Genomic DNA, 23,540 nt, shown 5'->3' with positions numbered 1-23,540 from the left:
CCTGCTGCGAAGCGACATCCCCGCTGACCAGCAAAAAGCCGTCCGCCTGGCGGCTGAGACCGCGAATAACCAATGTATATTCGCCAGTCCTTAGTCGCGGAGGTTCCCGCCCCCGTTCCTCAGGCCTGCGTGCCAGGAGCGGGGAGTAGGGGGCCTCCCAAATTGGTGGAAATTAAAGTTTAATCATCATCATCATCAGAGCAGGGGCCCCAACTCGTCTCTTCGGCCGTAATCGTTCCTTCGCTCGGCGCTGCGGCTACCACGTGACTGCCTCCTCGGCCCGCCGCGTGAGGGCGCTCGCTAGGACAGGATAAACTGGGCGCCGCAGGCGCGGTTCGCTTAGTCGTGTTTGAGTTGTACAAGGCGTCGCTGGCCTTTCTTCATCTGTCCTCCTCGGCACGGCGCCGGCGTTTGCGAGCAGCACGTCGCTGGAGCGACGTGCTGCGCGCAAACGCCGGCGCCGTGCAGAGGAGGACAGATGAAGAAAGGCAAGAGCGGTTGGCTAAGCAACGCGTCTATGCCGCAGAATGGCGAGCCCAACGGCGTGCTACAAGTTCAGTGAGCAAACCAGTGTTCAGACCAAGAGTCACTACTTTACACACCACCAAAGCGTGTTCATTGGAATAAACAAACAGTAGAAACCATGTTGTGTCCAGAGTAAACCCTTTAGTTGCACAAAAGGCGAAGCCGTGCCAAACCACCAGCAGAGCCAAGCGCAGCCAGGAAGGTATTGCTTTCGCAATCACTCAGGCTTAACCAGACCTAAGCCACAGCTAATTTTTCTTCCAGAACCAATGGGACCTTTAAGTTGTATATGTCTTGTAAATGTACGGCAATCATGGAGGAAGGAAACAACTCAGGAGAGGCCCTTGCCATTCCCAATGCATTGGAGAAAGTGTGGCGGAAGTGACGTCAAAATTTAGGGTTAGCCAAGTCGGGCCATTAGCAACGGCGACGCGTTGCTATGAAAACTCGGGCCACTAGCAACAGCGTTGCTAAGGGCCCTACCTACGTGAGCGTCGCGGAGAAAGGTTAAAGGTGGAGGAGAGACGTTGCAGCGCCCGGTCGCGGCGCGGCCGCGCCGGCTTCAAAAAAATGACGTCAGGGCCTCTCCTAAGCTTTCCTTCCTCCATGACGGCAATGCTGTAAAAAAAAATCATAACAAACCACTGGGCATATCATGATATGACCTTTTGCTAAGTTTTGCACAAAAAGCTAGAAACATTAAAATATATCGCTTAAAAAACTAGCGTTCATTGCTGTTTCAGGAATGTGGCGAAACAACTGTATTGATATAAGACCACTGTGCTAGTGTCAATGTTATTGTTACTGATTTCTTTCAAGCTGCAATGATTACGAACACAGTATTATGATCACTGTAGTAAACTGTCGCGGACAGTATGTTTATTAGCGAAATTGGAAACTCGTTTACCATTGAATGTCCTTTATTGAATGTGAAGACTGAATGCCTTCCCATTCAATAAATGACATTCAATCAATCAATCTACAGTAGAGGAAAGGTGCTGTATTTGCCGCAATCTGGGTGGACACCTGAATCGTGCGAAAATAAAAGAAAGGAAGATGGGAAAGAAGTAGGAAGAGAAAGGACAGGGAGCCATTGTGAAGGGCTACAAAGTAATATCGGCCACCTGGGGATATTTAGCGTGCACTGACATTGCACTGCACACGAACGTCTTTGCATTTCTCCTCCATCGAAACGCAGCCGCCGCAATCGGGTTCGAACCCGATACTCCGGATCAGTCAGTGGCCGAGCGTCTTGACCACTCAGCCACCGCGACGAGTTACGAGTTACGAAGAGACTTGCTAGCTCAGCTAAAATGTCTATAAGAAGATGCCACCAATACAAATAAGGATTACGAGGGATACTTAGAACTTTCTAAGAATATGAAAACGCAAGCCTAGCTGTACGTTCTGTTGATCTACTCAAGTTTTTGTTATACTTTACGATTATCTGCAAGGTCAGGTATTTACACTCTAGCAAGCGAAGCCCCACACGCGGACACACGGAGATCGCATCCGCACTTTAGTCATTAAGTTCCGAACATAATACAGAGCCCCACTATGGTTTCAGATTCACTTTTGTAGCACATAAATCTACACTGGTTCATGAAAGGGTAGGCGCAGAATCTATCACACATCTCCGTACACGCCTGAACAACGTTATAAACTAAGGAATGTGGGTTTGAAAGTAGACAGAGAAAGAGGAGCCGCAGTGGAGGGCAACGCATTAATTTCGACCGCTTGGGATTAACGTGCACTGACAACGTACAGCACCCGGACGCGTATTTGGGTTTGCTTGGTACGGTGGCTCCGCAAGGGACAAAACGACAGAAGAGACATAGAAAGCGGGCTGTTCCGACTAGCATCTACCGCCCCCAGGAGCCGAGCAGCCTAGCGATTAGCGGCGCATGCTTTTTGAATGGGCGTCATGTTGGACGCGGCACTATAGCTTGAGAAAGCCTATACTACTACTACTACTACTGTTACTACTATTATTATTATTATTATTATTATTACTATTATTATTATTATTATTAGTAGTAGTAGTAGTAGTAGTAGTAGTAGTAGTAGTAGTAGTAGTAGTAGTAGTAGTAGTAGTAGTAGTATAGAGCAAGACTCGTTTCACTAAGTTGGCACTGAATTGTCTGTAGGTAACGGCCAAATTAACTGGATAAATATTATCTTCCCAGTTTTAATTATTAATGATAATAATATTAATTGGGTCACAGGAAGGGAAAGGCGCAGTATCTGTCACACTTGTGTCTGTGGACACCAAGGGATGAAGGTGTCCACAGCCACAAGGGAGGAAGAGAGAAAGAGGAGTCGTAGCGGAGGGCTACGGAGTAGTTCGGGTGTCCACAGACATAAGTGTGACAGATACTGCGCCTTTCCCTTCCTGTGAACCAATCATTATTATTAGTAATAATTAAAACTGTGAAGATAATATTTAGCCAGTTAATTCGGCCGTTAACTAGACAATTCAGTTGCCAGCTTCGTGAAACGAGTCTTCCTCTATATTACTACTACTACTACTACTAATGATAATAATAATAATAATAATATTAATAACAATAATTAGCGGAGAAATATTACTGTGTATTATTATTATTATTATTATTTAGTAGTAGTAGTAGTAGTAGTAGTAGTAGTAGTAGTAGTAGTAGTAGTAGTAGTAGTAGTAGTATAGGCTCTCTCAAGCTAGTGGGCGTCCAACGTGACGCCCACTGAAAAAGCATGCGCCGCTAATCGCTAGGCTGCTCGGCTCCTGGGGGCGGTAGATGCTAGTCGGAACAGCCCGTTTTCTTCGTCTCTTCTGTTGCTTTGTCCCTTGCGGAGCCACCGTACCGAGCAAACCCAAATACGCCACCCGGACGCCGTCACCGAAACGCAGATCGCAGGACACGTTATGTAGCTTATGTCCAGTACAATGGCAGTGCTGTACGGTTAGATTATGCCTAGTAAAATTGACGTTTACAAATCCCGCGTCGCAATAATTATAGGTGAAAGCCAAATGCAACGAAGGTTTCTCTTTGTAAAAGAAACGTTTTCTAGTCGTAGGTCAAGGTTGGTTGGTTTGTTGGTACCCCGCCGGGGTGGCGCAGTGGTTACGGCGCTCGACCCATGGATGCGGGATCGAATCCCGGCCTCGGCGGCCGCTTTTCGGTGCAGTCGCAAAGCAAGGCGCCCGTGTGCTGTACAATGTCAGTGCACGTTAAATAACCCCAGGTGGTCGAACTTTCCGGAGTCCTCCACTACGGCGTCTCTCATAGCCTGAATCGCTATGGGATGTTAAACCCCATAAACCAACCAACCAACAGAGAGAGCGCTAAAAACAATGTGGCATTCCTAACCGGCGTGATCGCAATGTTTTGATAGCTCAACTGGGTACTTAGTACGAATGGAGAGCTCTAAGCCATTGACTAGTTTTCGAAACGATGAAAAAAAAATCATTTTCTGAAGCCCCACATAACCGTGACGTCTGGAACATTTTCCCCCACAAAACCAAAACTGTGCGCACTAGACTCATGGGAATCTAGGCGGAAGTGGGACGCCCGCTGATGACGTACACACTACACTCCATCTTATTAAAACTGCATCCGCGTAGTGCCACGTCAGGTAAACTGTTTCGCTTGGCCGCTTGGTGCTATAAAAAGAATAGGCATTGCCAGATGGTTTTAATTATTTTTAGAGCCACGAAGCGCAAAGACGTGCATGGCGCGTCAGTTGCCTGATTCAGATAGAAAGTCGAAATGTTGGAGATCTTATCCTGCTTTTGTTCGTAAGATGCTGTGATTAAAAGTTTGGGTTGACTAATGAGATTTAAAATCTCAAAGCAATGTAAGGTGAGAGACGCCGTAGTGGAGGGCTCCGGCAATTTGGACCACCTGGGGTTCTTTAACGTGCTCTGACATCACGCAGCACACGGGCACCTTGCTTTTCGCCTCGACCGAAAAGAAGCCACCACGGCTGGGATCCAATCCCGCATCCTCAGTCACAGCAGTTGAGCACCCTAACCGCTGCACCACCGCGGTGGGTCAATTTGATTAAAGGTAGCATCGGTGTAGTTATATTCATTCTAATACTAGAGGAGACTAATTAGGAAGCATCCTTTTCCTTGCCGCCTTCCTTGTAATCACAATATTTGACATCATTCCTCCAACTATGCGATAAACTGACATTCCATTACCGCCCCCGAGACTCTCGGCATTGGCTCTTTTCTACAGGGTTAAACAATGGCTAGTTGATATTCTTTTTTACTATCGACGGTCGTTGATATTGAGGCAACCTCAGACGGTCCGCCTAGCTATATCTACCGTAACTTTTACAGGTTACTGCGGCTGAGAAGTATTAGTTAAGCGGCAGGCTACTAAAATAATTGAAGTAATCACAAAGTGCCGTAATCAACAGTCGATAAATCGACGTGAGAAACAATATAAGTAAAACACAGTGAGAGAGAGAGAGAGAAACAACTTTATTTGTCCCAGGTGTCATGAATTAGAGCAGGTGGGTTTTGTGTGGCCCCCATGTAATAGCCGGACTAGGGAAACTATTCTCTAACAAGGAACTAGTTTGCCAGCGATACCTACCAGAAAAGAAGAAGAAGATGCGACCACCGAGTTCAAATCAAACACCGTTCCGCCTACAACGTCCCAGAAATCGGCCGGCTGGATCATCGAGGCCAGAATTCAACCCTTCGCCACATTTTTCGACATACACAAAGCCTTGGCGTCCAAGTCGGGCTTCACCAGTCCCTGGTTCAGTTTCCGGGGCTCGGCCAGCTTACCCATACAGACCGTACAATCGAATCTGGCCTCCGTCTCCTGCTTCTCGGCCCAGGATCGCCGCTCCTTCTGCCGCTGCGCATAGACGGCCCGCTTTGAGAAGAAGTGCGCCAGAAGATGTCGCACTGCCCGCTTACGGTGAGCCCGGACACCCCATGTCCGAAGACTTTGAGTCGACCCTGGACGAAACCAAGACGCTGTGAGTTTTCCCAACAAAGCACACAGAGTGGTTTAAGTTCCGAACTGTCGCATACCTAATTAGCATGTAAGATACAAGTAGACTAATTATAGCGCAACGGAGTATTCCGAGCTCTACGTCACGAAACACTGACCCTGTTTCCAACTTAAGGCGCGTTCTGTACTGCTTTGTCTGTAATGACTACATTAAGTACCTGCCAAATGCGAAAAATGGCAAAGTATATTAGGTGACGATGTAAACCACACGTTTGGCCGTGTAAAACTAATCGTAAGATATTTATCCTTGCAATGGGGCCGCGGATTTTCTCTGTTTCTCTTATTGTGGTTTAGCATTGCCTCCGGTATTGACCGTGACTCTTCACATGCTCCGTTATACCAGAGCATTGAACGACTCTGATCGTACCAAGGAAAATTTATATCCCCCTTTGTGATATGTTGAGAAACAAGATTTCAGGAATCTAGAATTTGGTTTTGAAAAACCTGCAAGAATCTGAAGTTCCTTCAATATCAAGATTGGGTCTTTTTCTCGGCAACGTCTGTCTACAAGAGGTGCTTGTTGGCCCTGTGCTCTTTTGCTGAGTGCTTAAGAGAAGCAAAGATAAATACTGAAATCATACTCCAACATTTTCAAGCCATGCACTGAGCATGTTTTACGTCCAAAACACCAAGCGTTGAACACTGTTTGATGACCAATTATACCCACGCAATTATTGCTAATTTCTCTGCAAGAGGTATCCCGGATGAAGTACCACAGACGCGTTTTGCTTATTAGCGCCAAAATATTTCACTCGACGTATCCTGGTGGAAATTTTTATTCAAAAAATCTCTTTCACCGCGTATAATTCGGCGCTTGGTTCGCCGCATTTCTTTTCTGCACTTCAAGAAACTCCAACGATTCCATCAAGGTTTTCAGGCCTCGAGCATTTAATGCAATTGTGTGAGCTTCCTTTGGTTCAGCACGAGTTCCCTTCAGGTCAAACAAAGAATGGAAGCAGAGCATGCTATGCTTTAAATATAATTTCCTTACCTGTGTGTTGAAGACCTATAGGACTGTCGTTAGAGAAAACGTGAACTCTCTGCTGTGAATATGCATTTTCAATGCAATAAATTAGTTTTAAATTCGTCCCTGTCTTTAAGCGTTACAGTCAGCGAAAATATAATATCAGCCCCCCGGCTAGACAAATCCCCTGCAGGGGATTGCATTTAATTACACGTGATCAGCTGAGATCGACTTTTCTTTCCAGATTCTTCGAAAGAAAGGTGTCCATCTTTCAAGTGTGGCAACTCTTCATTATGTGGCTGGCTCTTACTGGCCTGATCGTGTTCATCGCCAGCCTGGTAGGCTTTCGGAAAGGTCAGTGCTTACACCAGTAATGAAATGGTTTTATCACTAAGCTCGTACTATTTCTCAATTACAAATGCCAGAAAAATGTTCAAGGACTTTAAAATTGCTTTAAACTCTTCTGTTACATAAACTATACTTAAACTTGTCGCTCTGTTTCCTCCTCGCAGTTTTGATCAACCACCTATACAGTAAGTAAACAAACTTTCTGTCTGCACTAATCGGCAGTGTTAATTTCCCACTGTACAGCTCAGTACACAAACCACGTGTCCTATGAAACACCGTAACGAAGCATATGGATGTCACCTCACTTAACCTCCTGTCAAACTGAAAAATATTTCAACTGCTCTCGTGGTGAAGAAAACAAGTCACTTGTCGGCGCCGCTGGTAATGTTAATGTAATTGTAAACAGCTAAACATACACAGAGCTGTAATTCTTATTCTAAATGGACTTCCATTCTTGAAAGTTGTTGAGAGCTGCGCCGTTTTGTCATTTTCTATTACCTTTTTGTACAGTAATTGTATCGATAGGTCTAATGCAGTATCACATCTACTATGCAGGCACTGCTACTACTACCACAAGTTATACGGATGTCGTCAGCAATTGGCGTGAGTAACTGCTCGCATTTCTAGTGTTCGAGTGATATGTATTAGGGCTTACATTCTAGCTCGTGTGCCCTTTCTTTGTCTGAACTCAAAACAGGGTTCTGACCTGGCTGCGAGTCTTACTTCAAACGTTGCAGATATGCAAATTAACTGCGGCTTCGGTAGAATTTGCCTCGTTAAATATGGCGACCTCCACAGCTCTTCTTCTGGCTTATGAGACGATTATACGCCCAGCAGTTGAATACGCGAACGTGGCGTGGTTTCCTTTCACCCAAAATCAAATATCTACGCTCGAAGTTGTCCAGCGAAAACCCGCGCGTTTTATCTGTAACAGATATAGGCGAACCGACTCGCCGACGCAGATGCTGGCCGAGATCGGTATTCATACATTAACTAGCCGTGCGATGCTACAACGTCTCAAATTTCTGTGTCTCATCCTGCATAACAAGAATAAAGTAAATTCTGACACCTACATACTTCCAGAGAAACCCGTCATAAGCATCAACTCACACTTCAAGAACATTTTTTGCGCTAATAACACATACAGTTTCTCGTTTTTCCCGCGAGCTATGCGAGACTGGAACTCTTTAGGTCAGAAAGTGGTCTCAAAGTCCACTATCGACACATTTGTTGAACTTGCCGGAAATTCTGTATTATCAACCACGAGGAAGTGATGACATCATTAATGTGTTTGTTTTATTTCCTTGTATAATGTGAACCTGTGATGACGTCAACCTGTGAATGACAGTATCTTTTATTTTTCGTAAGCTTGCCTCCTTTTCATTTTTCTTTTATTGTAAGTGTTTTCGATTTTACCCTTCTGCACATATATGTGTGTATATCCTGTATGAGCAAATGAACCCAATCCTGTAAAAATCCCTGATTGGGATTGACAGTACCTCAAAATAAATAAATATATAAAAGACAAATATCCACCTGTGATGGAACACTCCCAATAAATTTATGCCAACTAGGATCTCGTTATATACACAGGCACTGTATGGAGCGCGCCAATTCGGTCTGCATTTCGCCTGCTAGAAAAGTTGCTGCCACGGCCTAGATTTAAATCGAAGCGAAATGCACAGAAAAGCAAAGCAAAAAAGCAAAAAAAGAAAAGGTAAAATCACAAAACCTTTATTTAGATAAGGAAACAAGACAGATTACGTTCGCAAGTGACTTTATTGAATAGCGAAATGTTTTTTGTGCCTTTCGCTATTCAGTAAAGCCACCTTACGAACGTAATCGATCTTGTTTCCTTATCTAAATAAATATTTTGTGATTTCCCCTTGTCGGAATGTTGCATTTATTGCATGATAGAAATTGTATATAAGGGTTTTTCATGTTATACTCGAACCCATGGCGAAAAGACTCAAATTGGCAATAATAGCACTAAAAGAACGCAAAGGACTGCATCATTAGTGTTTCATGGTAATTAACGAAGTCTTTATTACCGCTCGATGGTTTAACGTATAGCAGCGTAGTCTAGCTTCAAGGATCGGCGTCTAAAAAATCTCATTGATACCTGATAATCCTGAAAATACGGTTGCTGGCGGAAACCTGTGTACATCTTTTCTTTCTGAATTACAGAAGCTCCCTGTTTATTGTTAGAATGGCAAAACGTGTCGATACGAACTAATTCCAGTTTGACCTCAGTTTCCCTATAACCCAAATAATTTTACGACCAATGCAGCAGGTAGCGTGAACAGCACGTGCGACAACTTCAGTGCCTGCCGTGGCGCCGCCCGCTGCGTGGAGGGCCGATGCGTCTGCGAGGCCCCAGATTTCATCGTCATCGCAGACGTCTGCACTTCTGCCAAAGGTTAAGCCATAGCAACAGACGCTGAAAGTAGTGAGTTCAAGGCACCTGCTCACCAAGGTCAAACTAGTCCTTTGCCGCAGATGTATTTTGCTTGTGATAGGGATTATTGTGTCGAGTGTCAAGCAGATAACATGCGTACTCGATTTTTTAAAAACATCTAAGGGTACACGTAACCTGCCACGCACAAAACAACACTTAAGCATGGCAAATTTAGGGGCCGGCCCACCTAAATTTTGAAGACACAACTGTGGTTTTCATCGAATTCTGACAAGTCAAAATGCGGGGTGCCAGGAGACCAAAATTGGCGTGTGGCTCACCTAAATTTGGAAGTCACTAATGAATTCGCCATACTAGAATTTGGTTAACCATAGATATCGGTCAAATTTTGAGGAGGTCCAGTTTTGGTGCTCCAGGTAGACTCATTTTGGGAATGCGGACAGACACTTTCTGCAAATATTTTCAGCAAGCGCTTTTCTGCGGCATGAGTGTATTACTGCTTACGCATTAAAAATATCCACAGCACCCGAAAAATATCCTCGGGTTGACGTCACTGCCACTGACGTCACTGGCGGAGCTTACGCTATCACCGATCTCCATTATTATTTCCCCTGCTACTCTTTTCACATGACCCTATTTTCCAGGGCGCGCCTGATTATTACCTGCCTTCCAACGATACTAGTTAGAACGTAATAACGTCTAGCGCAGATGGCGCCCTCATGGTTCTCGCGCCTAGACCTTCATTCTGGCGCAAGGCCGACTTGTACATAATGCGTTACAAGTAATTGATAACTTGCGGTAATATAAATTATCTTAGAATTTTTTTATGTATCGGTTACTTTTTGCAAAGTTTAACTTTCTCGGTAAAGTAACGATTCTTAGTTTTAAATTACCAGTACTCTATTAGTTTAATAAACAAAATGTAACTTCGAGAACCTCGACCAGCTGGTAAACACTTCTATAGCATGAAATTTCCCCGCATTGGGGCGACGATGGCAAAGCTGCAGAGCAGCCGTGGCGCGGCGTTGTCCGCACGTACACATGTATTTGACCTGCCCTGAGGCTGCCTTCGCACTTCGCATTTCTTCTCGATGCCACAAAGAAATGTTGTCCAGTTAGACTGCGTCCGCTCAGAACGCGAACAACTCAAAAGCGCGGGGCTTTGCGCAACTTCTGGACGTTTCTCAGCGTGTTCGTATGGTAAAGGCAGCTGAAATGATTTTAGAATTCAAAAAGAAGTCGAATCTACGAAGGCTAATGGCAAATGAATCAATCAATAAATTTTTATTCGTTTTATTTACAAGGAAACTTGCTAAGTATGCTAAGTTCCTTTCCACAAGCTTTTAAATTGACGCCGTAATCGCTGACTAAATCTGTTTCGACGTACAGGCTTTTCTGCAGCACACGGATGAATTTTGAACGCATAAACGCTTGCACTGAATAAGAAAACAACGCCAAAGAAGGTAATGGCCGCAGGCCGTTGCTTTGCAGCATCGGACGGCTCAAAAAAAGAAGTGGGCGAAAGCGTTGAAATCTGAAGCATCATCAATGATGACGCCATTGTTAAGTTTCTCCGCATTACTTTGCTGCTGTGAGAAAAAGCCTGAAGATCGTCTTTAATAGTTGATTACATGGTATACCTTGAAATCGCAGCGCAAAACCGCTGCTTGAGCTTAATCTACAAGTTTTTGTATATTCTAACGCATGCATCTTGTGAAATTCTCGAAAGAGTGTTTGCGCTTACAGCAAGGTTCTCTCCATTGTAACGTGTTACAGTATTCGAGGTGGCTTTGTTATTTTTGGTTTTGTGGCTCATAGGCATCATACATGGTTGAGCATTAAAAAAATGGAAAATATGCCGAATAAAATTCTGAGAAAGCTCTCCAGGTGAACTCAGCAACGCATGTACTACAATATACTTTAGGCCAAACGACCTGCCCTAGATCATTCTAGTATGAGTAAATTCTCAACAAAGGACAGAATAGCTATATCTTAACAGAAATCGATTACTTCTCTGTATAGCTGTTCACTTACTGCTCAAGGGCTGTAAATGAGCATGGAAATCAATTACAGTTCAAACGAAGTTATTGTACTAAGTTATTTGCTTTCTGTGACAATTCCTTGGCTGGTAGAAACAAATAAGTTGATGTTCAGAGAGAGTATAGAAAGGAAAAAATGCTACAGAAAACGGCTCCGGACTAATTTTGACCACCTAGTGTACTGAACAGCTATAGCAGGTATATAAAAATATAACTACATGAGAAAAGCATAGGTTAGACGTCAGGCGCCATCTATTTTTAGCCGAGAAGAAATGGTAGTTGTACAAATTCTGATACTTAGCGCAAAAAGTGACAACAAAGAAGAAGACGACGCAATACAAGTGCAGTGGGCTCTTGTGTGAACGTCTTATTCTTAACGCCATCCGCGAATTGTTTTTCTTGCAGGTGCGCCTGTTGAAGCGACGCCACATCCACCTCTTCATGGTGACCTCATTAAGATCAATTTGATGTCAACCCGGCCAGCTGCGCAAGTGGCCAGTACAAGAAGCTTTGGCGACTCCGTAATGTTGCCCTCTTACTCATGCACCTACATGCGATGGCCATCCAGAAGTAATTATTCGCAATCAGACGTTTTTGTTTAGCGTATGCCTCATTACAAAATGTGTGTTTGTAAGCAAATAATAACCGCATTAATGACATTTAACTGGAAGGCTCTGCACTGAGCGTAACTTTTCCGAGCTGCTGGTATCAGAACTCTACGCTGCTATAAATGTTCGCAGGTTTTGGCAAGGTGTGTGTATAGAATTGAAAACAAGCTGCATTTCCGATATTACACTGGTGAATTGGCTATGAGGACATGAGGCGATCGCAATGAGGACTGAGCTGTGATAAAAACGCTCAGTGAAGAGCAAGAAATAACCTTCTAAACAACAACAGTGTTTGGTAAAGCTAAAGTTTAGTACTTGACAACCGTCCTTTGTAACCGCCCCTGTTTTCCGCTTGGAAGTGCCACAACAAAAGCAATTACCACCCCCAACTCCCAACCCTTCTTTCTTAGAAGCTGTTCCGACTAACTACAACCTGAATTAAACAGCAGCAACGGCTGAGCGAGCCATTTGCCGAGTCACTGCGACAAGCGGTACCTTGGACGGAGAGTTTCCCTCAAGAAGAAAGACACCGACACCTCGCATTCAATAAAGAATATATTTCGTCTTCTTGCTTTTTATATATCTGTAAATTACCCATCGCCTTTCTGCCTCCGACAACTGGGAGCATTTCACCAAGGCAGTGGTCAGGCCTTTTAGATAGTGGACAAGGCGAATATCGCGGAGGAAGGAAAATATTTTTCAATTTTGCCACTTGAAGTGGCCGCCGCCGGCCACTTCATTCGTTTTTGATAAGAGATGAGGTTTTCATCAGTGATGGTTAACCCTCGGCTAGCAAGGCTAAGTTTCAGTACCGGATCCCAATTTAAGCCGCCCCTCCAATTGAATAGCTTTTTTTTTATTTAGGCAGAAGCACCATTACGAGAAAAAGCAAGCTATTTTTCCGAGAGGCTGGGCATTATTGCGGTTTCATAACGAAATGTGCCCATTCAAGCGCTCCAGCCTAACTTTTACCTACCTGTTTTGTAGTAGCAGCCGGCGTCATATGTTTCCTGGATTCACAACTAAAGGTTGCTTCCAGCGGAGTATTCTGTAATCGGCAATATTTGTCGCGTGTTCTATGTTCTGGCTGTTCGGGACTAGCACACGTCCTTTAATCGCGAGTACAGGGTGTCACAGGCTAGCTAAGGAACATCGGCTTTCTTATTAAATTCAACAGAGCTTGGCAAATATACTGCAATTATGCTGTGACGTTTTTGGCATTCCTGTCAGCGGATCTCCCTTCCTGACCTTCTTCATACTGCAGGAATGACCCATAGTTCCTCAATTATTCCCATCCTGTGCCACCTGCGAACACCTCAACGCCGCAAACTTCCTAGCCTCCTCCGTTCACCTGACACTGTTTCGCCCCCCTGCAGCAGACACATGTCGTTGGTTCGGGGCAGACTGACACGGTTCCACAAAATACGGGGCTGACAAAATCACACACGCGCACATACCGGAAAATCACATACCGGAGCAGTGAAAGGCCATGCTGCCCAGCGAAGACCTGGGCGACGAAGTGTAGTGTAGAAAGGGAAGCAGTTACACTTGCATTACAGATGGGCTGAAATGAACTGCCCACTATCAAGAGTCAACTCTTAATTGGTTGACGTTATATGGAGGGAAATACGTCATGCATAAACATTTATAGATGACGTCAAAATGACGTTTCATTACGTAAAGGATGTTTTGCCATTGTTGTAAATGACCAAAGTTGGGCGCCGCATTTCGAACCACTTGAGGCAGCCACGAAAAACACATGGCGAATTCGACGTGCAATTCAGGCGGCTGTTAGCTCACCGCAGTTTGGTAGAGAGTTTTGTGGGTGGTGAAGTAAGCTGACACATCTTGTTGTAATTTCAAAAAGCACTGCAACGACGTCATAAGGAAACTTTTCAGCTCCATGATCTTTTAGATGGATTAATAATGAAGACGCAGATTTACAGCCGCACGAGGGTCGTAGCTACCCTCCCATTGCAAATGCTTTGCTCTCATAGAGAAACCATTGATTCGCGCCGTCGGTGCCAAGCGCAACAATGCGGCCCCCTGTCTCAAGCAGTTGATCTGCGCGAGACGAGACATTTCAGAGATCAGAAGGGAAAGTTGGGCGAGTTGTATGTTGTTCATGGTGGTTTCGTGGGTGCTCTTTAACACAGAGACAAAGAAGAGAAATAAAGGCGCCAGTCCCGTGTTTTCTTCTCTTTTTATTTGTGTTAAACCGCGCCCACCAAACCACCATGAATTTCAGAGTGCACCGCGATACTTTATACTTATCTGTCTGGTCAGTTCGGGAGTAGAACCTGAGGGGTCATATGGTTCGATGGCTGTGCTGGAATTTCGCGCGACTGGCAGCGACGGATCACCAAAGACTGTCTTAAACGTCGGCCCTAAACACTGCCTTTCTTTGCCTTGCACTATGCGCTCACTGCAATGTTAGTGAATTGAGCAGCCTTTCCACGATGGGAAAAGAAAGCAGAAATACTCACAGCTTCTATATGTATGTTTCGTGTACATGGCAGATGTTTGCTTGCCACATGTGATGTTTCATATATTACGTTTTCTTTTAATATGCATGCGGGCTCACCATATGCTTATTTAAGAAAAAAAAGTCTAGAGCACGTTATGACGGTACGCTCTAATCATATGATATTGTTGAGTGACATGTATTGATTGCTTTTTTTTAATACAGCCGGAAAATATCCCTTTTTGATTTGCATTTTACCGTTTGGACAGTAAGAAATACGAGCGCGCGCCACGACCCTATCTTCATACCAAGATTTCCTTGATCATGTTTCGCTTTCTTTCCTTATTTTCCGTTTATCCCCCTCTCCACGTGTACAGTAGCCTGAGCATCGCCTAATTAACCTTCCTGCTATTCCGTTCTTCTGTTTCTTTCTCTTTCTCGGACGTGTTTTGCTTTTCGCTAGAGCCTTTCGCACGCCAGCGCATGAAAATTTACCCAACTAGGTGTAAGGCCCAGCGTATGCCTTCCACTTCGGGTGTGTGTGGAAGACTGTCTTTCTCTCTCTGTCTCCCTCCATCTCTCTCTCTGCGCTGCTTTCCGCGCTCTAAACAACTAATGCCGACACAATACGTTAGAAACTTAAGCAACTTGATGACCTGACAGTAGCTGGTCATAACGCGGCTTTTCGAAAAAGGTGGGTAGCACAGCCAGTACCTAACAGTAATTGATACTTTGAGACTGCGAGCGTTGTCCTCGGACATGGACAATGCCGGCTGCGCCGGCGCCTCTTTGTCAGTGCTGGAGCAACTTTAGAAATCTGTCGATTCCTTCTGTTTACGAGCAATTCCTTAAACGTTTTAGTTCCTGCATTTAAAAGCCGCTGTTAGGTGAATGTGAGAGATCATCTGCGCTTATGAACGGTAATGCTACTTTCCGCTCCCATTTTGCACCACTGCGAATATTTCGTTGGCGTTCTTGCTGTTCAGCAGAAACTCGCGCAGCCTTTCCGTAGCCGATGACGAATGTTCGACCGCAAGTATGTCATGACACACTAATACCGCAACGCCACAACATACTTCACTCGCTTCGCTGCAACCCGAGGCTTCCGAATCACGGAATGCACCGCAGCGTATCGGTTCCTGCAGGAGCATCGTCGTTTTTCATACTTGGTGCCAATATATAGCAGCAGACGACAGCGTGCTTTTTGTCAGTTTTTTTTTTTTTTCCTTTTCTTCAGAATGCGTAACCCGATTGCGTGCTTACGTTACCTGGCACCGTACTACTGCACACGTTATACATACGTCACAATATGAACAAAATGGCGAATTGACGAGAATAGGGCCCATGCTGTTCTCGTGTGTGCCCCGAATGCTGCTATCACCTTTTTCAGTGCCGTCCATCCAGCTGTCGCTGGCGTCAAGCGGCCAGCTCGGCTGAAAACGCCTGCAAATTACCCAAGCCAGTGGATAGCGGTGAGCCTCTACAGTCGACGGCGAGGGCGCTGACACTTTGTATTTCAACAGGTAGCGTGTTCCTTTTTGGCTGTTATCACTCAAACTTGAATTTTCGATTGCTGCTTGTCACAAGTCGCTACCCGATGACGGGAAATTCATTATCTGTACTGGCTGTAACTTTTCTTGCCATTTTGGTCAAATTGTTCTGGAATCGCGCCTGACACATTTCACACAGTGGGTACAGCAAAACGGGACGTATGGGTATGCAAGTCATACAGAGCGGCAAAGAAACGCGTAGGTGATTACAACTTCCTGACGGATGCTGTCGAGGTCGATAAAAGTAGGAGCGTGGAATCGGCATTGCTCTTGGAACTGCAAAATATCAGAGTCTAGAATGCTTACCGGCGCTTCACTCGAAGGTTGATTCACTGCTGTTTTTGAGAACTGAAGTGGTCGATCTAACCAACACAGTTCAAGGATTGGAGAGCTCAGTGAGTTTTCTGTCGGAAATGTACGATTATATCCTTGAGGAATTGAAAGCAACGAAAGAACAAGCAAGCTCTCAAGAAGAGGAAGTACGCGCAATGAGAACAATTATCCATGCTCAAGCCGAACAACTTGATCAGATACAAGCGGAGCTAAATGACAACGAGCAATACAGTCGCAACATAAATATGAAAATTCACGGTCTCAAGGAAGAAACTGACGAAAATCTGAAGGAAGTCTACGGGAGATCGCTGAAAAACTAGAAATTCAAGATTTTTCGCTGCCAGAGGTTGAAGCAATCCAACGTCTGCCCGGCAGGCGGGATTCTATCCCGAAGGTACTAGTGCGCTTCGCTTCCATTGCTTCCAGGGAAAAGCTATTCGAGGCGCAGGAAGCTTGAAAATCTTTGCGAACCTGGAAAGCGCCAAACGATATTTTTCAACAAGAACTTGACAAGACCGAATCGAGATTTTTTCTAGTGAGCAAAATCAAGGGCCAAGCAAAATGAGTAAGTTTGCCTGGTCTAAACGTGGAAAGATCTACGTGAAAAAGGCTGAGAACTCGTCTCTTCTTCGGATAATTAGGCCAGCTGACCTGGATCAAATTATCTAACTGCAATGGACAACACCTGCTGCCAGTTGCCAAACTTTAGGTCTTTCAAGAACACATTCGGTCACAGCTCAGTGAATGAATTTACCGTCGTTAACACAAACGTCAGAAGTCTTCGGAAATACAGGGAAGAATTTAAGCTTTTTGCCACGTCAGGAATCGGATTTGTTGACGTATTCGTTTTAACAGAAATTATTGTTTCAGACGCTTGCATGAACACGTTTTCAGTACCGGGCTATCAGTGCCGTTTTGTGACGCGGCCTTATCGACGAGGAGGTGGAATCGCTATCTTCATAAAAAGAGACGTTTGATATTTCACCTACTGACGTGAACTTCTCTCACGCGAAATGCCTAGCGCTGACGACGATAACTTGCGGTGCCCGGTGTTTAAAATTTATAACTCTTTATCGGCCACACTGCAACAGTGTTACCCGTTTTCTGTTGGAGCTCGAGGAAACGTTGAAGTCATGGATGGAATTCAGTAGAAGAATTATGTCTTGTAGGAGTCCTGAATATAAATACCTTATGCCCTACAGTTGGCTCTGTATCTGATTATTTGTCTCTCCTATCGTCGTAAGGTGTTGCAAATACAAACAGCTCCCACCCGCGAAGAAATAGTTGGTGACCATTTAACAACGTCCTGCCTAGACCACATCGCTTTCCGAGCACCTAACTACTCATTTACTTCTTGTGTTATTCTGCAACGTTTTGCGGACCACTACCTGGTCGCATGCCGATCATCTCCTTCTTTTCCTTTGCCAAGTTCACTTCGGTCCACCCCACCCAATAAGATATTCTGCATCACTATAACTGACAAGGTGATCTCATATAACCTGATCAGTAGTTTTCACTGGATGGCCCTAACCAGTTCTAATTCACCACAGATCGTCTATGGTGACTTCTGGTGTTGTAATAAAGAAACGCAGAAAGGATTACAACTGGTTGACCGAGAATATAATGCGTGCCATTTCATACAGAGACATGCTTTGGAAGCGTTGTAAGCATGCCTCAAAAAATAAAAACCTACGTCTCGAGCACAAAGCCGCAAAGAATCGAGTAGTCGCCTTGGTAAGATCAACAAAGCGCCAGTATTTGTTCTTAAAATTTCGCCAGTCGTTGACGAATGCCGCTAAAGCATAGTAACTAATAAACCACCTTCGTGGCACCAACGCTGTAAACATTTCCCCGCTTTCCTTTTTTTTTTTTCGGCGATTCGGTCGAGGTCGCAGTCAAGTTCAACCATTTATTTGCACGGGCTTCTGAGAACGCATCTTCATGTCAGACTATTCAATGCACGCTTAAAGAATCTCATTCAGCATCTACTTTTCTACCCAGGATTTCAGAAAATGAACTCCTATCATATAATTTCCAGCTTTAAGCGCAATAAGCCTCCTGGTATTTACGTCTTATCAGCCAGTGTGCTGCAAAGGAACTTTGCAGCTTTATCCGGTATTTTGCTGTTTATGTTAAACGGCTTGATACCGCGTGTATTCCAAAAAAAACCTAAAAACTGCTGTAGTTAAACCACTTTTCAAGGGAGGACAAAAAGATGATATGAAGAACTATCGACCCATTCTTTTCCTATACCTTCTCATATTATTGAAAAGTTCTTTTTGAAATCAATGTCTTTGTTTGTTAAAAAAGTTTCTATTTTGTCTACTCGTCAGTTTGGTTTCGTCTCCGACCGTGGTACAGTCGCCCTTCTAGAGGAATTATCTCATGAAGTGTTCTCAACTTTCGATCTTGCTTTGTTTATAGACATATCTAAAGCTTTTGATACAGTTCACCACGACATTTTATTACAAAAACTCTATTCCAGTGGTTTCAGGGGTCCGTTTTTCGATATCCTCAAAAGCTACCTTGCCGAACGATTACAAATGGGTTTCTTAGACGACATTACAAATGCAAGTCGTAAATTTCCTGTGAAGGCCGGAGTTCCTCGAGGGTTCATTCTATCACCTCTGCTTTTTAATATATGTATTAATGATTTCGCGCAGGTAATTTCCAAAGGTTTAGTATTTTAAGTACGCTGATGACACTGTTTTGTTCTCAAAACATTTTTCTTACAGTGTGGCCATCTCCAATCTGCAGAATAATATACATAAAGCAATGACTTGGTTCGCTGATAACTGTCTACATGTTAACGTCTCAAAAACGCAGCTTGTTTCAGATCCCCTCTAAAATTAACAGTAATAGATATGCACCAATTTTTCTCCACGGTCACAATTGCCATCCGTGTCAATGCACGCCTGTCACCTGCATGAACTCGGTGAAATACTTAGGAGTATTCTTTGACAGTGATTTGTAGTGGAACACTTACTTATTACACATATGCAATAAGCTTGGACGCGCTGCATGGTTATTCTTTCATATTAGATCTCTCGTTCCATTTCATATAAAAAAACTATTGCACATGCTCTTGTCTACAGCACTCTGCGACACGAAATTACTGTGTTTGCTGCTTGCCCCACACGATGGAAAAAGCTAGACATAGTGTTTACGTGCCGAAAATTTTCAATGATTTGCCGGATGAGATATTCTCGGTTACAACCAAAACTATATTACAGAAAATGCTTGGCTCTTTGCCACACGAAAAATGCATCTGTATGTAATATGTACTCTTGAGTTGTTTGATGTTCATTCTTATTTTGTGATTTGCTCTTGCTGATATAATTCTTCCAAACTATTACAGGACCTTTCTGTATGTTAATATTGGTTATTACACGCTCGTTCGCTGACTTTTGCCGGGCCTAGTCCCTCAAGCCATTGGTGGCTTTGACAGGCCCGCTTCTGGAACTTAGTATTTTTTGTGCAATAATGCATTATTATTATTATTATTATTATTATTATTATTATTATTATTATTATTATTATTATTATTATTATTATTATTATTATTATTATTATTATTATTATTATTATTATTATTATTATTATTATTATTATTATTATTATTATTATTATTATTATTATTATTACTAACTGCAGCATCATTATCATCGCTACTATCATTGTCACTAACTGCATCGTCACTGTCATCGCTAATATCCTCACGATAGACAACAGTAATTACGACGATCTACATCTTACGACAAGGCAGGTCTTGTCGTGAGGTGCTTGCGAAACTCGATGAAGTCGTGAGCTCTGCTGTGTAGGGCCACCCAAGATAGACAGGTCACGGCAGAGAGTTCTGACAAAATGTGATTCACTGGAGAAGGTAATGGCAACCCACTCCAGTATTTCCTGCCAAGAAAACCCTATGGCCAGTCACAATACCATTATCGATATGGCGCCGGAAGATGAGCCCCCCAGGTTGGAAGGCGTCGCACATGTTACTGGGGATGAACAAAGGGCGATTCCTAGTAGCTCCAGGACGAATGAAGCGGCTGGACTAAAGCCAAAAGGACGCTCAGTTGTGGATGTGTCGGGAAGCGACCGGAAAGTCCGATGTTGCAAGGAGATATATCACATAGCAACATGGAATGTAAGATCTATGACGCAAGGTAAACTGGATATCGTCAAGCGAGAAATGGACAGATTGAACATTGATATCTTGGGTATCAGCGAGCTCAAGTGGACCGGAATGGGAGAATTTAACTCCGGCTACCATTATGTCTTTTATTGTGGGCACGAATCCAAGAGAAGGAATGGGGTCGCTCTCATAGTAAACAGAAGAATGGGCAAAGCAGTGCTAGGGTACAACCCCAAAAACGACCGAATGATTTCACTTCGGATCCAAGGTCACCCTTTCAACATAACAGTATCCAAGTCTATGCACCGACCACTGCTGCTGAAGAAGCTGACGTTGAGAGATTTTATGCGGACCTACAATGCCTTTTAGACCGCACCCCATCAGACGTCGTTTTTCTCATAGGAGACTGGAATGCTAAGGTCGGGAGTGAAGAAATATCCGGAATTACAGGCAAGTTCGGTCTTGGTGAGCCAAATGAAGCTGGGCAGAGGCTAGTAGAGTTCTGTCAAGAAAACAACCTGACCATAGCGAATACTCATTTTCAACAGCACAAGAGGCGCCTGTACACATGGATTTCACCGGACGGTCTGTACAGGAATCAGATCGATTATATTATTTGCCGGCAGAGATGGAGAAGCGCTATATAAGCAGTAAAAACAAGGCCTGGGGCCGATTGTGGCACCGATCATCAGCTTCTTGTTGCCAAAATTAAGCTTCGCTTGAGGAAAACGCAGAAAACTAGAAGGCCTTTCAGGTATGATCTGGATCAGATTCCATTAGAATATGCTGTGGAAGTGAGGAATCGATTTCAAGAATTAGATCTAGAAGACAGAGCCCGAAGAGATGTGGACTGATGTTCGTGATATAATACAAGAAGTTGCTACTAAGGTAGTTCCAAAGCAAAAGAAATGCAAAAAAGCAAACTGGTTATCTGAAGAGGCTTTGCAAATAGCTGAGGAAACGAGGATGGCAAAAGGTATGGGGGAAGGAGAAAGATACAAGGTTCTCAATGCGGATTTTCAGAAAATAGCAAGGAGAGATAAGAATGCCTTCCTGAACATACAGTGTCAAGCAGTTGAGGACAACAGCCAATTAACGAACGCAAGAGCTCTGTATAAGACAATCAAAGATATCAAAGGAAGCTTCTGTGCTAAGCTGGGCGTGATAAAGGACAAACGAGGCAAGGACCTCACTGAAGCCTCAGAGATAAAGAAGAGGTGGCAGGAATACACAGAAGAACTGTACAAGAAGGACCCGGATGTGCAAACCCAACATAGGACGGTTGTGATTACTGATCTCGAGCCGGGCATCCTGAAGAGTGAAGTTGAATGGGCCTTAGCCAGCCTTGCTAAGAACAAAGCTAGCGGAATTGATGGTATTCCAGCTGAGTTGCTTCAAAACCTCAACCACGACGCTGTTAACACACTGCATACATTATGTCAAAAGATTTGGACAACCCTGCAGTGGCCACAGGATTGGAGGAGGTCAGTTTACATCCCCATTCCAAAGAAAGGCAGTGCCAAAGATTGTTCCAACTACCGCACGATCGCGCTTATTTCGCATGCTAGCAAGGTGATGTTAAAAATCCTGCAAGGTAGGCTGCAGCAGTATGGGGATCGGGAGCTTCCGGACGTGCAAGCTGGGTTTCGCAAGGGCAGAGGAACTAGAGACCAAATTGCCAACCTTCGCTGGATCATGGAAAAAGCAAGAGAGTTCCAGAAACCCATTTACTTCTGCTTTATTGATTATGCGAAAGCGTTTGACTGCGTAGATCACAGCAGATTGTGGCAAGCTCTCCAAGAGATGGGAGTTCCAATTCACCTCATCTGTCTCCTCAGGAACCTTTATGAAGGGCAAGAGGCCACAGTCAGAACTGGGCATGGTCTTACTGATTGGTTTCCGATTGAGAAAGGGGTGAGGCAAGGCTGCATACTGTCGCCCTGCCTATTTAACCTATATGCAGAGTGCATCATGAGGAAGGCCGGTCTGGACGAGTCTTCAGCTGGAGTGAAGATTGCTGGAAAAAATATCAACAACCTTAGATATGCGGATGATACCACTTTAATGGCAGAAAGTGAAGTGGAACTCAAGAGACTTCTGATGCGCGTACAAGAAGAGAGTGAGAAGTTTGGGCTTAAATTGAGCATTAAAAAGACGAAGATCATGGCGTCTTGCCCTATCAAGTCCTGGAGCATCAATGGACAAGAAGTGGAAGCTGTGACAGATTTTCTGTTCTTGGGCGCCAAGATTACCTCGGAAGGAGACTGCAGCCATGAAATTAGGAGACGCCTGCTTCTGGGAAAGAGAGCAATGGTTAGCCTTGACCGCCTAGTAAAGAGCAGAGACATTAGTCTGCCAACCAAGATCCGTATAACCCGTGCTATGGTCTTTCCAGTTGTGATGTATGGATGCGAGAGTTGGACTGTGAAAGAGGCTGACCGCCGAAGAATTGACGCGTTTGAATTGTGGTGCTGGCGAAGACTCTTAAGAGTTCCTTGGACTGCCAGAAGATCAAATCAGTCGATATTGTCGACCATAAACCCTGACTGCTCACTGGAGGGTCAAATTCTAAAGTTAAAGCTCAGCTACTTTGGTCATCTGATGAGAAGAGAGGAGTCGCTGGAGAAAGATTTGATGTTGGGAAAGGTTGAGGGTCGCCGGAGAAGGGGTAGGCAGCGAATGCGATGGTTAGATGGCATTCTCGAGGCATTGCAGATGAAGCTATGTGATGTTAAGAAGATAGTGAGAGACCGGAAAGCGTGGCGTGACATGGTCCATAGGGTCACGAAGAGTCGGACACAACTGAACGCCTGAACTGAACATCTTACGAGTCTGGAGTGGAGTAGTGGTCTGCGCGCTTGGCGGAGGATCGGGGCGGATATTGGGTTCGATTCCCAGTCGAGACACTCAGCGTCAGTTCGTGCGGGCACTTTTGTGGGCATTTACTGCAGACTCTCCCTGTCTACACCTCCCATGGCCAAGAGAGGCTTTTGCCTCGATATAGATCCGAGGGAGCCAAAATTGAAAACGATTTTATGCGCTACCCTGCGCTTCAACGAACCGCCAACCACGTGGCGTCCGTCAGGCTCCGCACACCCTTCGTCAAATACGCGATGACGGCCAGTGCGCAGCCTAAACTTATG

At 44.4% G+C, this 23,540-nt stretch overlaps 1 long non-coding RNA gene across 1 annotated transcript; it reads left to right on the top strand.

The window, feature by feature from the left end:
• Positions 1–6,751: 6,751 nt before the first annotated feature.
• On the top strand, positions 6,752–11,889 carry LOC146179244 (uncharacterized). The gene is made up of 5 exons (XR_014700913.1): positions 6,752–6,855; positions 7,014–7,034; positions 7,405–7,452; positions 9,140–9,298; positions 11,710–11,889. It is a non-coding gene; the product is annotated as an uncharacterized LOC146179244 (long non-coding RNA).
• The last annotated feature ends 11,651 nt before the right edge of the window (positions 11,890–23,540 follow it).

The sequence above is a fragment of the Amblyomma maculatum genome, chromosome 9 (assembly GCF_055883805.1).
Source record: "Amblyomma maculatum isolate TAMU_Amacu chromosome 9, ASM5588380v1, whole genome shotgun sequence".
Lineage (NCBI taxonomy): Eukaryota > Metazoa > Arthropoda > Arachnida > Ixodida > Ixodidae > Amblyomma > Amblyomma maculatum.
This window is presented reverse-complemented; position numbering and strand designations above follow the sequence as displayed.